Source organism: Gigantopelta aegis, chromosome 8 (assembly GCF_016097555.1).
Source record: "Gigantopelta aegis isolate Gae_Host chromosome 8, Gae_host_genome, whole genome shotgun sequence".
In the NCBI taxonomy this organism is placed as follows: domain Eukaryota; kingdom Metazoa; phylum Mollusca; class Gastropoda; order Neomphalida; family Peltospiridae; genus Gigantopelta; species Gigantopelta aegis.
The window spans coordinates 81,122,513-81,139,878 of record NC_054706.1 but is presented as its reverse complement, the minus strand read 5'-3'; the positions used below and the strand labels follow the sequence as shown (position 1 = coordinate 81,139,878).

General features: G+C 34.9%; 1 protein-coding gene across 6 annotated transcripts in view; it reads left to right on the top strand.

Moving 5' to 3' along the window:
• Positions 1-17,366, top strand: part of LOC121378737 (trinucleotide repeat-containing gene 6C protein-like) — a 57,823-nt gene that overhangs the window by 4,235 nt on the left and 36,222 nt on the right. For 4 of the 6 annotated variants that reach the window (XM_041507028.1, XM_041507027.1, XM_041507026.1 and 1 more), the window contains exons 2-5: positions 2,546-2,604; positions 6,653-6,708; positions 9,292-9,320; positions 14,859-14,901. The gene's annotated coding sequence lies outside the window, so the exon portion shown is untranslated. The remainder of the gene's footprint in view (positions 1-2,545; positions 2,605-6,652; positions 6,709-9,291; positions 9,321-14,858; positions 14,902-17,366) is intronic. The other 2 variants (XM_041507024.1, XM_041507025.1) reach the window with 2 other exon arrangements.

The window sequence follows — 17,366 nt, the reverse complement described above, 5'->3', positions numbered from 1 at the left end:
TGGTGCAGCACCATGCCTCAATATTCTAGCACCATCTTGCCTTAACCTTTAGACTACTGGATTAATTTTTAACAAAAACCACGTTGAGTGGGTACAAGTTTATAATTTTTACTCACATATATTCACTTAAATGTTTCATAAATACATGAAATAAAGTTCATATATGAATCGGTAAGTATTATTTTCGTGTCTTTTTTTGTAATTTTTATTATTTTAGATCGGCTAATAGTGATTAAAATTAGGCAAAAAATCGAAAAAGTTGCGTTTACTTACGGGCATTTGTGGCCAGCTGTCCAGTATTTGTCCATTATTCCCAATAACAGTGGTTTTCTGACCAGATTTTTTTTTAAAAACCGAACTACGATTCATATTGCAATATTTGGTAATTTTCGTTGTTGGTAAAACGATCAAATTTATTATCAAATTAGCTGTTACAATCAGCTATCGATCCCTGAAAATTACCGCGACGTGCCACCATTGTTGTCAAGCGAAAATACTTGCCGAAAACCACTTTTTGAACTCAAAATTTCAAGGTATTTTCAATTGAAAAAATCAAAACAAAAACCACCATTTTGAAAAAAAATCTTTTTTCTTTAATTATATTTCCGTTTCCGGTGAGTGTCGTGTGCAAAACGGCGGGAAATATGAATTGGGGAATGCACTGTATACAGTGTACAGTATATCGACTGACGTGACGTCGGGCGAGATATCTCGCCTGCAGTAGTCAGAAGGTTAAAGGCATACTGTCACAGATTTAAGGACTTTATTTCTCTAAAAATAGATAATATTTTTTTTTTTACATAATTATTGTTGGGATCCGAACCCAGTACCTACCAGCCTGTAGACCGATGACCTAACCACGACACCACCAATGCCGGTTTAATAAATGGAGTATGGTGGTTATGAAGATGGTTGAATAAAGTACATTTAGGGACAAATCAAATTGTATTTGTTCAGGCAATACTTTGTTAGACCATTAAATAGGTCAGTGGTCTGTGACAATATGTCTTTAATCAGCACCCTGCTGCCCTGAGATTAAACAAGCCTTTTTCACTAATTAATTCTAAAATTGCCTTAATAAAACACCCAAAAATGTATTATTAATTAATAAAATATGCCTTTTACAGCACTAGATTTTTAAGGTCGTCCGGTCGTCTGTGACGACCTAATATTCAGTCGGGCAACTTAATTCTATGATACTAGTGGCTTTTTATGTACCCTCTGTATGTTCTTTTACCCCGAGCCAAAGTCGAGGGGGGTAAAAGAGCACACACAGGGTACATAAAAAGCCATATACCCCGAGAGATGCTTCTACAACAAATTTATCTTGCCCAGGTGACAAAATTTTAGGTAACTGGAAGTTTTAAAATCCACATTGTGAAGTACATTTCATGGCATCCTGTCTCAGTTGTTTGCAGGGATATCTATATATATATATATACGACATCAATGATAACATTAATACATGTATATTAACCGGCACCATTTGAATGCATTGATGAAATTGCTAATTATGTATGTGCGACAATCAAAAATATCACATGCAACTAAATCGCAATAGTCAGCCAAGGCTTACTGCACCCAGTTTATTGCTATGCTAGAAGTTCTAATGACAGTACACTGTTAAATATCCAGCAAAAATAAAGATAGTTCAACAGTTTAATCAGCGTTTTAACGATCCTTTATAATATACCCGGTAAGCAGTATTCCATGAACAGTCAATCAAGACATGCAAGAAATCATGTGACATGGCCACATGGAGGAAGTGAAAAGGAGCAAGCTATTCCGATTGACAAAAATAAAGCCAGTTACAGAATCCGACGGAAGTGGCTCAAAACTAAGTGGCATGCACAAAATAGATGTACAAATGACAAATAGCGAGACTAATGCTGCGTTCGTGTTTACTCGGAAGTTGTTATTTCCGACTTGTAAACTTATTTCCTACCTGTATGCATTTTAATGTATTAACAAATACTCCTCAAAAACAAATAGCTGAAGATAATGAAACATGATTTTCGAATTAGCTTTTTGGCGATTTGATAATGAAATATTTTCGCCAAATTTGTTATTAATTTGCATTTGGCAATTGGTGAACGACAGCTTATACCTTGGTCGTATGTTTTCGTACATGTATAGGCCTTGATTTCATTTGCCACTTGAATCGGATGTTGATCACTTACCAACGGTCCTTATTAATGTTTTTGTCAATATTATTTTATAATATTGTTAAACAATAATATATTGTTCTGTAGACTAGTATAAATTCTGACGGGCTAGTAAATTTTAGTTGGTTCTTTCTGGTGTACTATCACCCATGTATAACATAACACTAATCAGAAACTTTTTAATACTATTGTTTTCTTTTACGTGTACTAATTAGTATGATTAATAAATACCATGACAATGTTTGTTTTTGTTTTTTCCTTTCAACCCTATTTCTGTTTTCTTTTCTTGATGTCGCTTTGCAGTGATTTACTTTTATTATAAGACAATGAAAATTAAAAACAATTAATGGACTATAAATGATGGTTTAATTTATTTTCAGCTGATATCCAAAGATCTTTCATCTTGCCTTGCAGTATAATCAACAAATCCTGTTATAAGGTAAGTTTTGTTGAACAATATCTAGTTTTTAAGCAGTTTAATGCATTTATTAAAATATTTAAAAAAAACTTAGATCCTGATTGTTTTAAAGGAGAACCCAAGTCAAATATATGTGTTGGTAGGATGCATACCTGTAGCACCAACACATACTGACACTTTAAGAAATGAAATATGCGTAATTTTAGAATTAACAAAACCTTTATTATTCCTACTAACTGAGGGCAGGCTATTTGGTTTTTTCCCATCACGTCCAGTACTCTAGCTTGGAAGGAAGTGACGTCGGCTCTTACCAACTCCTGTATGCACAGTGTAAACACATGCAGTAATTTACGATATGGTGCTTCACTTTGATCAATCCGACTTGTAAAACAACATAAAAAACTTTATAATATAATCAACTATTTAACTAAATACATTTCAGTTTGCATTAACAGAATCAAATGGGGTTATACTATTTTGCTCTCTAAAATAACCTGAATTAAAAATGCATTCTGTTAGCATACTTGCCAACTATTACGATTTTGGCGGAATAATTAAAAACATTTTATTCCTATTCCACCCTACGAATTATAAAGATAGTATTCCGCTTTTAAAATTATTTAAAAAATAAAATTGTTCAGTGCGTCCTTAAATCGATCATTTTAGTGTGACCCTCTTGTAGTACATTACACTGGTCCTATTAGTGGTCCAGTTGTGCGTTACGTCACACACATAATAATAAATTTCGACCAATTGTTGCTCGTGTGTCATCGTGGGTTCAATCATCCAAGCCGACGAATCCGATTCTCCAAAACATTATCGCAAGAAATAAGAAAAAGCTGATCAGAAATTCAAATTGGAATTTTCTAAAACTTATCCGAACATCAAAGAGAAGTCGAAGTTGGGCGATTTGTATGTGTTCTGTTGCATTTGCCAGTCAGATGTCAGTGTAAGACACAACGGACTCCACGACAAAAAACCCACATTGGATCGAAAAAACATGAATTGCTAAGCAAGTCTTTGGCATTGACAAAGAAAGTGTTCATTCCCGTGAACGTCTACAGAACTGCAAATCTGCAGCTTATAATGCAGTGTGACAGCAGTTACATACTAGCTGAGTGTATAAAAGTGACTAAAATTTCTAGGTTAGCGCTATATAGGTCTCCAAAATCGCCATTTGGCTACAATTTTGAAATTATTTGAAAACGTATATTTTAGTTATTTTTTAAGAAGTGTATTTTCACCTTTTGCACCTTAATGCCAACCTAGAAATTTGTAGTTTGAAAAGACACTCAAGGATTATGTGCACATTATACATGTTTATCTACTTTGATTGTGTGTTACACACTCACTGTAAATTAGTTTTATATGAAGTATTTATGATGAAAACTGGTAAAAATCTCTTCACAATTTTTAATAAAAAAAATTTTCCCAAAATGTTCGGAGGGGGCATGTCCCCAGATCCCCCTAGCCCCACCTCGCTTGGCTTGGCTATAAATAGATTATTTTCATTTGGTTACAGTTGGCAGGTATGTGTTTGGCCTATTGGTAGGTTGGAGAAAAACCCACCATCCACGATACCCAAAGTTATAGTTTTCTTTACTTCTGAGACTACATAATTGGTCAAATCTGTGATTTTAATCAAGAGTTTAACAGAATTATTTACTTAAACATAACTGTGTACATTTTCTCCATACCATTAAACTGAGACTAACATTAGGACACACCATGACGCATAAGATTGGTAACAAATGAACTACATCACAATACCCTTCAGTGTTCTCGCTGGGTGAAAATTAAAGGAGGTCGGCACAACACCCTTCAAAAAAAAAAGGGGGGGGGGGGAGTAGTTTGGTTATCATATTGTTGTGTGTTGGTAGACTGAGAGAAAAGACATACTCCTTATTTTGCAAAGGTGTTTATATAAAAAATCGTCTTTTAATTGAACCGAAGATAATATCGGTCTGACATTCACAGGCAGTTCCGGTTTTGCTGGACCGATCAAAGTTTTAATATTATTTTTAATAAAGATTTCAAGATATACGAAAAACAATAAAGATGTTTGTAAAGTGATCTCCTAATGTCAGATACATTTTTGTTATTTCCATCTTCATCGAATGAATCGATCGCTGTGATAAAATATTATCGCCAGCTGATAAAACGTAGTTTCGTTTTTGTAAAGACGGTGTATATATTATTTGACACTCAAGATAAATGATTTTAATGATAAACACTACCACTTCCGTTGTTTTTATAAGCGTTCATATCCCCTCAAAATGAAAAGTTTACAATATTTTATAAAGAACTGCTGAATAAACAGAATAACAGAAAGTAAAAATCATCAGTTTCAACCAATTATATCTACAACCGAGGACAAAATATCAAACGATAGTGGAAACAAAAGACAGAATGACCGTTCTGATCACGTGACAAATTTGGCGCCAAATAAGAGGGTTTTTTTTCAATCGGAGATTGCCGAATCCATAAAAAATTAAATGTTTTCATTGCTTACATAAAATATAACTTTTATTGTGTCTATCAAACATACAAATGGATACAGATATTGGACAAAATAGAGGCTGTTAAAAATACTGTTAAATTACGTTACGGTATCTGTCTTAAATGTTTCGTCAATTGCTTTTTCGTACACAACGTGGCTGGTTTTCTTTGATTTGTTTTTTTGTGTGGAAAAAAGTGCATTTGGCAATAGCGGAGATAGGTGCTGGAAAATAAAGAGGGGCGCTCAAAAATAAAGGAGGGCGGGGAACGTGAAAGCAGGGCGGCAAAATGGAATAGCGGGACGGGGCGCCCCGCTTAAATGGAGCAGCGAGAACACTGCCCTTTGACGCTAATGAAACCAGAAGGCCCTATGTATTCATTTTGTGTCTAGACTGCAGCAATTGCATTGTCAAATATACACCTGCCAATCAGGAATCACTGGTGGAGGCAACTAAAAGAATAGACCGGTTAACCTTTAGACTACTGGATTCATTTTTGACAAATAACATGTTGAGTGGGTACAAGTTTATAATTTTTACTCACCTACACTTAAATGTTTTATAAATACATAAAATAAAGTTCATATTTGAATCAGTGAGTATGTTTTTTCATTGGTTTTTCTGATTTTTATATTTTATATCAGTTAATATTGATTAAAATTAGGCAACAAATCGAAAAAGTTGCGTTTACTTACGTGCATTTGTAAAATCATTTAAAACTAGGGTGAGGAATTAGCATAGGGCGTGGAAATTAAAACCCCCAATAAAAGTAGAATGTGGAATCAGCATAGGGTCTGGAGATTTAGCTAAATTGTAAAAATTGACTAGTAATAAAAACACAATACAACAGTAGTAAGTGAATAAGTTTAACTTTTAACAGTCATGTGGGAGTTGAATCAAAGAAAATAATTTAAGAACAGTTGTCTTGTATAAATGAAAATCAGAACAATAAAAACTGGTGAATTTTGTTTTGTTATATATTTTACTAAGATCAATGTATTAAAACAAAATTAATATAAGTACTTATGTTTTAAATAATACTACAGATGCATAAAATCAGTGGCCCGAAACATTCTAAATTATGACAAAAATTGCACTACTTTTCCCAAACCGATCAGCTATGGGACCGTGGTGAAAAATCCTGGATAAATCCCTGTGTAGCCAGGCTCAAAATGACCATCGGTGGGCTGTTTCACCGATACCAATTCTTCTAAAACTTGCTGGGGAAGACAAATTCTTAAATGCAAAGCCTGAAATGACAATAATAATGGCTAAATACATGCAAATAAAAGAAAACTGCTTTGAAGAATTTGAAAACATACTTGAAGAAAATAATTTTGAGTTTGGTGCACAGAAAAAATAAGGTTGGTTGAATTATTGTAAATAACTTTTTTTTGGTGTACATGTATCATCTAATTTTCAAATGGTTTCATGCATGTTAGTTCTAATTTCTGACAGACTATTCTTTTAATGTACAGAGCCCTCTACTATTAAAAAAAATCATTGGTACATTTGACTACAGTTATGTTATCTAAATTATAATTAATATTTTTATGTACATACATTTACAGGGTTAATTCCATCGCCAAATCAAGATTTTTGCACTGCCTTTCATATCTAATCTCAGGTAATGTTGTTTGTTTTTTAAAAAACCTGTTTACTGAATTTTTATCATTGAGTTAGAATATATGTATACCTAAAAATAGAGAATTTCACAGTCCAAAATACTTGTAGGACGGGTTACGGTTTTCTTTAACATACACCCCTGTTGAACATTATTTGTAAGTATTGCATACTTTATATTTGCTATGATTACCCATGGATGTTGTATGTCAACCACTCCCAAACAGAATTCAACCAACCCTAAAAACAAACTGATTGCTGTCTGCTTGTCCAGCCATCTGACTAGAGTTCTTGGTTTTATTCTGGTTAAAATCCATGCATGTTTAACCTTTAGACTACTTGATTAATTTTTTACAAAATTGTCCATTATTTATGTCCATTATTTCAGTGTTCTCGCTGGGTGAAAATTAAAGGAGGGCAAAAAAAAAAAATACGGGGTGGGGGCTTGGTTACCATATTGTTGTGTGTTGGTAGACTTTGTAGAAAGACATACTCCTTACTTTGCCTCCAAAAAGGTTTATACAACATACAAGCAGACTAGTCTTTTAACTGAACCAGAGATGTTATCGGTCTGACATTCACGAGCAGTTCCAGTTTTGCTGAACCGATCAAAGTTTTAATAATATTATTTTAATAAAGATTTCAAGATATTTGTAAAGTGATCCCCTAATGTCGGTTTTTGTTATTTCCATCTTCATGGAATGAATTGATCGCTGTGATAAAAGTTATCGCCAGCTGATAAAAAGTAGTTGTTCCATTTTTGTAAAGGCGGTGTATATATTATTTCACACCCAAGATAAATGATTTTAATGATAAACACTATCACTTCCGTTGTTTTTATAAGTGGTGATATCCCCCCCAAAATGAAACGTTTCTAATATTTTATAAAGAACTGCTGAATAAATAGAATGACAGAAATGACAAAGTAAAAATCATCAGTTACAACCAATTATATCTGCAATTGATGACAAAATATGAGACGATAGTCAGTGGAAACAAGAAACGTTATATAATGACCATTCTGATCACATGGCACATTTGGCACCAAATAAGTGGGGGGTTTTCAATCAGAGATTGCTGAATCCATAAAAAATAAAAATGTTTTCATTGCTCAAATAAAATATATAACTTTTATTGTGTACGGGTATGGGATCAAATAGAGGCTGTTAAAAATACTGTTAAATTATGATACGGTAACTGACATAAATGTTTCGTCAGTTGCTTTTTCGTACACATCGCAGCTTGATTCCTTTGATGTCCAGTGTACAGACTGATCGTTGTTTTATTTGTGGGAAAAAAGTGCATTTGGAAATAGCGGAGATAGGTGCTGTAAAATATAGTGGGGAGCTTGAAATTTAAGAGGGGTGCAGAAAAATAAGAGGGCGGCGAACATGAAAAAAGGTCGCCAAAATGCCATAGTGGGGCGGGCTGCCCCGCTTAAATGGAGCAGCGAGAATTGTTTAAAAAAACCCAACTACGATTCATATCCAATTATTTGGTGAATTTTGTTGTTGGTTAAACTATCAAATGTAAAATCAAATTAGCTGTCACAATCTGCTATCGATCCCTGAAAATGACCACGACGTGCCACCATTGTTGTTAAGTGAAAATACTTGCTGTAAACCACATTTTCAACTCAAAATTCCAAGGTATTATCCATTGAAAAAACTAAATCTAAAGACACAGAAAGCTGAGTTGTCTTCCGTTTTCTGTTAATAAATCATTTCTGGTGAGTCGTATGCGAAATGTCGGGAAATATGAATTGGGGAATGCACTGTATACATTGTACGGTATGTCGATTGGCGAGATGTTGGTCGAGATATCTCGCCTGCAGTAGTCTGAAGTTAACGCATCATTCTGGTCCATGCAGGGTGTTAATCTGTAATGAAACCTATAAGACGTAGCTAGTGCAAAAGTAGAGTTTAATGGACGAATTCAGTGTTTAATATGGGTATCCAAGTAAAACAGTCCAGACAGCTAATGCGTGTGCCCAGAACAGAGATCTTGAAACTTAGTTGAATATAGGCACAGAAAAAATATATATGAAATGTAAGAGGAAAGCATTGGCAATCATTGGTTATGCTATCACAGCCTAGGACTCGCCTGATGCTGCCATTGTCGTAAAGACAAATCTTGCTAGCATCTCAAAAAATTATTAAATCTTTGACTACTATTAATAATGTCTTATCGAATCATACCGTGAGAACACCTAAATTGTAATGGCATAGTCATGTTCGACAAATAGTGTGGAAGACATAACAATTGGAACATGTAAGCTGTCAGCCAATCATATCGCACTAAAGTTCAACCGTCAAAAGTTTTTTTAACTTTGCAACTTTGTTGTTTACAAATATGTAAAAATGTTCAGATTTCATGGGTCCATGCAACAAATTGAATAACTAAAACGTCGCTTTACTCATTAACTTTGGTGTATATTTTATTTATAGGTTAATTTTGTTACCATTGCCATACATGTACATTTCTTTGTATAGTTCTTTAGAACATAATGTGAACCATTAGTTGTCCCAATCAGTTGCAAGGGATTTATTATGATTCAATTTTAATGCATACTATCATTTATTTGCAGATAACCATAATCAGTATAGTCATTAAAAGGTATGTGCATTGGCTTTTTAAGAACTACTTTTCAACTTTTGGGAGTTTTAACCTTTAAGACTACTGGATTAATTTTTGTCAAAAACCACATTGAGTGGGTACAAGTTCATAATTTTTACTGACATATATTCACTTAAATGTTTTATAAATACAGTCAAACTTCGATAACTCGATCTTGAAGGGGACGAGGAAATAGTTCGTATGGGATCTTTTATATGCACCATCCCACAGACAGGGTAGTACATACCACAGCCTTTGATATGCCAGTCATGGTGCACTGGCTGGGACGAGAAATAGCCCAATGGACGCACCGACGATGATTGATCCCAGACCGACCGTGCATCGAGCGAACGCTATTCCACTTATTATGTAAGAGTTCAAATTTGAAACTATTGCAGCTGGTTGATTTCGCTTAATATTGTAAGAAGCGTGTGCTTTGCTGCATACCACTGAACTCTGAAAACTCTGCATCCACAGTTGAAAGACGAATTAATGTATCACTGTCATCACAAGCTTCCCACCCCATCCCACCCCATCCCAGATGTTGGCATCTTCGACGCTGTGGTACATTCACCTTGCATATATTGTAAATAAAAAATATAACCCAGATGAATTTGAAATATATGCTTGGGCATATAGGCTACATATATTTATTGACAGAAAAAAAAAGAAGACACTTACATACATATTTAAATAATAGAAAGTAAATGATATAATTAACAGTAGACGTATTGTGTCACAACATGGTGGAACTTAACCTAACAAATAAAACACTGAATGCCTAACAGGGGTGCACAAATTGGTTGTCAACGCGACCGGGACAACCAAAATATGTTGCAGGCAACCATTCTTTGTCAAACAGTTCACAGGCAATTCAAAAGTATCGGCACTGACAACTTGACTGACAGGCGATATAAATATCCACTCTAATGCTGCCATCCACTCGGCGTCCACCGTGCATGAGTTTGGCAGGAGGCGTTTGGAAAAGCCAGTGTGCCAGATATTTCTTCCCCAAACTAGTTGGTTGCTACCAATTCTTGCTACAAAATATTTCCTTTTCACCCGAAAAACCTTGTTTATGCATCCCAATATTGACGACTTGTGCTTACCGAGTGTGAATTTTTTAGACACCATCTGGCAAGCTTTAGTCTAATTAATAATGAAATATTTCTTAAATCTTGTCATTATTAACTTTACTTCAAAACAAATTATGCATTTTGTAAAATGTTTTTTTCATGTTTTAAGTTATTCGTCTTTTCATGAATTAAATTGTATTTTTGTTAAGGTACGGTCAACTCAAACAAGAGCCTTATGTGTTGGGAAGATGCATACGCGGACCACATACTGACACTTTAACAAATGAAAAACACGTAATTTTAGAGTTAATAAAAACCATGATTATTCTTGCTAACTAGGGGCAGCCATTTTGTTTCGTTTTTGTGATGTCCAGTGATATAGCTTGGGGCGAAGTGACGTCAGCTCCGTCGTCCATCTCCTCTATGCACAGTTTAAACAAATGCTCTAATTTATGACAAGGGCTTCGCTTCCATCATCCTGACTTGTAAAACAACATAAATGACTTGACAGTATTATAAACTAAATATATTTCAGTTTGCATCAATAGAACGAAATGGAGTTGTAGTATTTTTCTTTTTAAAAAAAATCCAAAGAAAAAATGCATATTATTAGGCCTATTGGTGGGGTATGTTTGAGCAAAAACTACCACTCACGATACCCAAGTGATAATATTTTTTTTCTTTGGGATGACGTACAGGTTTGTGATTTTAGATGGGAAAGTCTACTCAATCAAGGGTTTTACAGAATTACAGTAATAAAGCAGGACGGCTGATAATGTTCATTACGATTTGAGGGGTATCCATGCAGTTGTGTCACAGTACCCTGTGATCTTAATAAGAGGCACGTCTTTTTAGTGTGTCTAGACAGTGTCTGAGGACCGTCTAAATATACACCTGCCAATCAGGAATCACAGATACAGGCCACAGAAAGAAAATATCAATTAACTCAGAAAACACTCCAATTATTATTTCAGTACATGGGTTAATTTATTTACAAAACACAATATAGTTATTTCAACACTTTGACAATGGTGGTCTATTTTGTATTGAAAAATAATATATACTTGTTGCTGGCTTACTGGGATGGCTATTATTACAGAGGGCGTATTCACTGGCATGGTACAAAATGGCTGCACCCGTTATATATAATAGCCATCACATTTAACCGTTTTATTAATTAACTATACGATTATACTTGTTGATATTAAGCAATAATGTACATTATGTATCATTGAATATGCCTACCATCCCAAAAGCCTTGCTTAAGCTTCCCTTTAAATTGTTTAGTCATATCGTCAATATAAAATGTATTTGGTGGTGAAATAATCCAGATAGGGGTTAAACTATTAGTACTAAGTAGGGTCGATTTGACATGAGACAAAATGTTTGGCATCACTGAAAATGCGGATCAGGCCTGCTACTCATGATTGTCATGTGTACACTGTTTTATAGAGTATTCCCGTGCTTTCTTACTCTAAGGAGCCATTCAATAATTATGGAATTCCTGTGGCGTTTTGTGTTATTTGAATTGTATATGTTATAGAATGATGGAGGTTGTTTGTTAAGAATTATGTATCCTTTTAAAAACAATATCTTGTAATATTACTCGTGTTTAATTTGTTCGATCTCTTACACAGAGGTTAAGCAATCGTTAAAAATTTGCGCTGAATAATGTTGGCTAACACAAAACATGCGAAAGGCCACAAACTACACCAACAGCCATCCAGTTCATCAAAGTATTATGACTGACAGCCCAATCGAAGATGAGCTGTAGATAAATAATGTTAAAAAAGGAAAAAAACTAAACTGATAAGTAATGATGATAAAAACATTTTAAATTTCAGTTTCATTTTAATGACACTTCAGAATTATATTCATAAAATTTTATGAAATATGTGGGCAGCCAAACTTCAGCTACTGGTTTGCCCACTGAGAGATCGAAGGTGGAGTTATAGAAGTTTGACTGTACATAAGATAAAGTTCATATATGAATCTGTAAGTATTATTTTCTTGGTTTTTTTTTGTAATTTTTATATTTTAGATCTGTTAATGGTGATTAAAATTAGGCAAAATATTTAAAAAGAATTGATTACTTACGGGCATTTGTGGCCAGCTGTCCATTATTTCCGATAAGTGGTTTTCTGACCAGAATTTTAAAAACCCGAACAAACTATGATTAATATGCAATATTTGGTTATTTTCGTTGTTGATAAAATGATAAAATTTATTATCAAATTGGCTATCACAATCAGCTATCGATCCCTGAAAATGACTGTGACATGTCGCTATTGTTGTCAAGCGAAAATAATTGCTGAAAACTAGCTAGCATGTTGTAAACTAAACTGTTTCCTGTTAAGAAAAAACGTTTCCGGTGAGTGTCGTGTGCAAAATGGCGGGAAATACGAATTTGGGAATGCTTGTATACAGTGTACAGTATGTCGACTGGTGTGACGTCGGGTGAGATATCTCGTCTGCAGTAATCAGAAGGTTAAATTAACCTGTGTTTATTTGAAAAGACATGAAATGCACTGGTCTGTCATTAGCTGCAGACCTGTCAACCTGTAGTCAAGAGAAAGCAGGTGGTTTGTGTTAAAAAAGCAGATTTTTTAAATGCACACAATTGAACCCAAAATCACAAGTGTTTTTTTTAAACATTACAATAAGTTACATGAACACTACATAATGTTGCATGTATACGTTAACCTTAGATTTTGGAATTAATTTTTTTTAAAATTAATTTAGAAATATGTATTTTTTAAATTTTAATATGATTTAATACATATTTAAAAAAAATAGCTGTTTTATCTGTTAGAACACGAACAAGAAATTAAAAAATTTAATTAGTACATTTACGGTATTACTTACAGGCTGCATCATAGTTATTTGTGCTTTGTGTACCTAGTAACAGACAAATTTATTCAAATCTTATAAATGAATATTCAATTTTGACTATAATGAGGAACAGTGATGTGATATTTATTTAAAAATCATTATAATGATGCAATAAACATTGTATTTCCATTAATCATAAGTAAAACCTCATTACTGACATCGTGGGAATTATACAGGAATTATACCCCTTTCCGTAAGTAACTTTGTCAGATACAACATTTATTAATTGTACAAAAATAATCTCTTGAAGTGTAAGCTTGTTACCAACATTTTACTGCACAAACATACAAAATTAACTGACACAAGTATGTTTATATACTAATTGGTCTCTTGGTTGTGTTGCTGTGACGTGATTTTAACATGCATCGTGTGTATCGCTGTCAACTCTGGGCCAGTCTCGCACACAGTCTGGCAGTTCACACTCGTCATAGTTGCATTATGTAATCTAGCGGGAAGATGTTTTACAAGTCAGAGATGTTATTAGGACTAAATTGGATAGTTTTATATATATGGCAACACTGAATGTCAATACACAGCCTGTGGAATTGAGCAGCAGCACGCTTCGTAGCCATTACCATAAAACGATGACAACAAACATAATAACACACAGTTTATAAACTCCATGTGGTTTTTTAACAATATAAAGATCCCACAATTCTCAAGTCAGGACAATTCGGCCTGTTAAGTTCTCGGAAACCAAAATAGCCGCCGTTTTCCGAATGAGAGAAAACAAGTTGGAGTTACTTCCCTTATGTAATTTTGGCGGAAGTGCATCGAGATGTATCGGCAAGGACTGCTGAAATCAGACATGGATAATCCAGTTGTCCATCGGATTATCAGACTGATACTTCCGGAAGACTACCCAGCCTTACTTCTTCCTGAAGTTCTGGGCCAATCACCCCATCATCTCGTCATGAGTTCAGCCAAACCTCTCCTAGGACAGGAACCTCCGTTTATGTCGAAATTACTTTTTTTTAAAAATATTATTAAATAGTCTGATCCTCTCTTCTTTTCTTATTTATTTTTGGACTGTCCTTCTAAAATGTTCCAAATTATATAAAAAAAAAAAAAAAATCAATTCTATCCAGACAGGACCGACCGGGTTAGACATGCTTGAAACCTTAGTGGTATATGGGCATGTTAAAATTATCCGCTCCGCTCCACATCAATTTTTTTTTTATGCTTATAAAAATGTCATTTAACAAGAGGAATTGTCCCCCACATGGAATTGCAGGAGATTTGATTAAATCCTGGGAGACTCCTGCGGAATCCGGGAGGGTTGTCAGGTCTTTAGCTGTGGTGTGATCTGTGGCCTAGATCAGATTCAGGACCCATAATTTCAAAGCCATCTTAGTGCAATGAAATATAAAACCATCGTAAGCTATGATGCTCCTATGGCGTATGGGATAGTGGTTCATAGCTAACAGCAGTTTTATAAATTTTGTAACTTGATCAACATAGAATATTATAATAAAATGTTTTAATTTGATTTACTTGACAAAGAACGTAGTTATAAAATGTTTTAAATATACACATAATATTGTAATAAAAAAGTTTTAATTTGTTTCAGATCTCGTGGGTCCATGCCATATTCTTTCAAAAGTATTTTATTGGTGAGTATTTCAGGGTTGGACATATTTTTTCATTCATGGAAACATCAACTGATAAATTAGCTTTGCTTACTGTATAACACCATCTGTTATACTTGTAACAGTATGTACAACTTTCTTGTGTGAACTGGGGGGTCGGGCTGAGACTTAGCTTGGTTGGTAGAGCACTCGTCTGAGGTACTTGTTCAGTGGCTCGTATAATTGAACCTCTGGCAGACTCATTGGGTTTTTGCCCCTTCCAAACCAGTGCCCTACAACTGGTATGTCAAAGGCTGTGGTATATATGCTGTTTGAAGTCCGGTCTGTAAGAAAGTACACGTAAAAGATTCTTTGCTGATAATAGAAAACTATATCTTAAGTTGCTCTGAAAATTGTGTCAGGAATTAAACAAATGTACACTCAGTTTAAGATGAGATTAATTAATCAATATGCTTTAATCGTCATTAATACTTTATTTTTGTGATTGAATAAAATTCATCAAAATAAATTTCCACGCGAAATTAGAGGCTGACAAAAATTGGACATTAAAAAAACCAGTCTTGTTCAGTCATACGGGGCTGAGACCGTGTTGGTTTCCGTTTGGGACTAATACTAGCAACAGTGTAACACTTGTAACTTCAAATTAAAAAAATATATACTGAACAAAAAAAGAAACTTCCGATTTGTACATATAGTATTTGTTGTGTTAAAGAATTCATTGTGTAATGAAATTATATAGGTAGTATTAGCCTTGAGCTGTATTATCAGGATTCATGAATTTTATCGATTATTTTTGCACTGTTAATCGTCGACAACGTGAAATTCAATTTGCACATGCATGCATGGTTCGACATGTCCCGTGTAGTATCCGGTCAATTTGTTTTACTTGTCTTACTGACATTGTGTCAAGTGAACGAAAACGCTTCAAAATTTGTAAACAAAATTAACTTTTTTTTACATTGTAGCCTTTTTAGTATGCCAAGAATACCCAATAATTTACGCTAATGGGCGATTGCCATGCTTGATGCTGGCATGTCGACAGAAAACGTTGCAAGGCATGTTGGAAGTTCTAGTCGAGCGATACGAAATCTTCGCGTAAGATTTCGAACGACAGGAAGCACCAACGACTTGCCACCTCGTGGACGTCCGCGTGTTACAACACGTGGTCAAGACCGCTATATCATGAACACGCATTTGCGCAATCGATTCCAAACTGCCACTGCAACTGCTGCTAACACACCTGGGCTTCACAATAACCGAATCAGTGAGCAAACTGTTTGTAATCGTCTGCGGGAGAACGGTTTACATGCACGATGTCCTTACGTCGGATGCGTTTTAACGCAACGTCATCATCTAAATCGTCTTAATTGGGCAAGTGTACACACTCATTGGATACGGCGACGCTGGAATACAGTTCTTTTATAACGTGGTGATGGCAGGGTGCGCGTCTACCGTTGGAGAAATGAACGCTATGCTGACTGTTGTGTTCTTGAACGAGATCGTTTCGGTGGTGGGGGTTCTGTCATGGTCTGGGCAGCCATTGCCCATGGTTATCGTTCACCACTGGTCGTCATTGATGGCAATTTAAATGATCAACGTTACCGCGATGACATTCTTGCTCATCACGTCATTCCTCTGTTCCATAACAACGCCAACATCTCGATTTTTCAGCATGATAATGCCACCTCTCATACAGCTAGAGACACTGTACATTTTCTTAGGACAAATAACATTAATTTCATTGATGACTGGCCCGCTAAAAGTCCTGATCTCAACCCCATCGAGCATGTCTGGGATAGTCTGGACAGACGATTGAGGCGTCGTCCCAACCCACCTGCTAACGTCAACGAACTTCGTCAAGCGCTCATTCAGGAATGGAGCAATATTCCACAGGCAGAAATCAACACTTTAGTCAATTCTATGCGCCTGCGATGCACTGCAGTTGTCAATTCAAGAGGTGGTCTTACCAGTTATTAAGTGGGTGTTTTTGTTTTTAACCCCTACCACACTTGGTCAAAATTTCTCCCAGTTTCTGTTAACCTATGGCCATGATTTTTGCACCAAACGATGCATCATGGAACACTCTTTAAACGCACATATAACAATTATTCCCCTGGTTTGTTTTCATCAAGTTATGTTCAAGCAAAGTTAGCGGAAGGGCAATTCCACGCTAAAGTGGACATGGAGTGAAAATCAAATCATGTTATTCCTTATATATTAAGATTGTTTTTAATGTAAAAATGTCGGGACGTGTTTGACTTTAGTTATTTTATGAGGATACCGTCACACTAAAAATATGACACTCCATAATACACACTATGAATTTATGTACAGCAGCCATGTAATTGAAGGTAATATTCTTTTTATTAGTGTTTTTGTTTTACCACTAACAAAGTACTACACTTCATAATCCACTTTAATGAAGAATTTTTTTTTTTTTAGATTAGGGGAAATTAGAAAACATAAAATCAGTTTGTAATTCTGTTACC